This window comes from Grammomys surdaster, unplaced genomic scaffold, assembly GCF_004785775.1.
Source record: "Grammomys surdaster isolate TR1022 unplaced genomic scaffold, NIH_TR_1.0 62, whole genome shotgun sequence".
Classification (NCBI taxonomy): domain Eukaryota; kingdom Metazoa; phylum Chordata; class Mammalia; order Rodentia; family Muridae; genus Grammomys; species Grammomys surdaster.
In genome coordinates this window covers 14,636,043-14,636,867 of record NW_021604564.1, presented here as the reverse complement: position 1 = coordinate 14,636,867, position 825 = coordinate 14,636,043, and the positions used below count along the sequence as shown (strand labels likewise).

General features: G+C 47.3%; 1 protein-coding gene across 1 annotated transcript in view; it reads right to left on the bottom strand.

Annotated features, from left to right (window-relative positions):
- Mecom (MDS1 and EVI1 complex locus) overlaps window positions 1-248 on the bottom strand; it is a 541,930-nt gene extending 541,682 nt beyond the window's left edge. The window contains exon 1 of the mRNA XM_028761727.1: window positions 1-248. This exon is cut by the window's left edge and continues 191 nt beyond it. The gene's annotated coding sequence lies outside the window, so the exon portion shown is untranslated.
- Window positions 249-825: the final 577 nt, after the last annotated feature.

Sequence of the window (825 nt, the reverse complement as noted above, 5' to 3'; positions counted from 1 at the left end):
CTCTCTCTCTCTCTCTCTCTCTCTCTCTCTCTCTCTCTCTCTCTCTCGCACACACGCACACACTCGGTCTTTCACTCTCTCTCCCTCCCTCTCTCTCTTTCTCTCAATCCACACTCGCTATCTCTAGCATTGTCAGTTTGGACACCTTCGCACATGCGCGTTAGACGCCCCTCCAACATCTCAGCGCCGCCAAAAAAAGTTTGGAGCGATTTATCACTTTGATTTGGAGATCTTGTCAGATGGCAATCGCCGAGGAGGCGGAGAAAGGGAGCTACGGGGAGGGCGGCAGGGGGGGGGGAGCGAGCGCGGGGAGCTGGAGGGGAGCAGACACTTCGCTAAAACGAGAAGAAAAAAAAGAAAGAAAAAGAAAAGAAATGAAAAGTCTTGGATAGAGAATTGATTCGTGGAGCAGAGGACTATGTCTGTGTGGAAGTAAACAATAAGCCTATATTATAATTATTATTAATGTTTTCTCCACCATAAATTACATTGTCTATAGGGGAAACGAGCGAAGGAGGAAAAAAAAACTTTAGTATAAATCTTTCCGTCTACAAAAGAACTAGGTTGAGGGCTGGATCGTGAACGCATTATCAGAAAGAGAGAAGCATCTTGAACTTGAGAGATCTGCCGTTGCTGCCTCTCCTCCTGAAGTTCCTGGGGCTTCCGTTTTGGATGAGTAACCAGCTCAGTTACAGTTTTAGCTGTAGTACCAACGGTAGCTGCTATCCTTGTAATACCTACGGTAGCTGCTATCCTTGGAACAGTTCAGTAGTATGTTTCCATCAAGTAGCAACAATCGGCCTTGATGCCCAGGTCCCGCCGGGC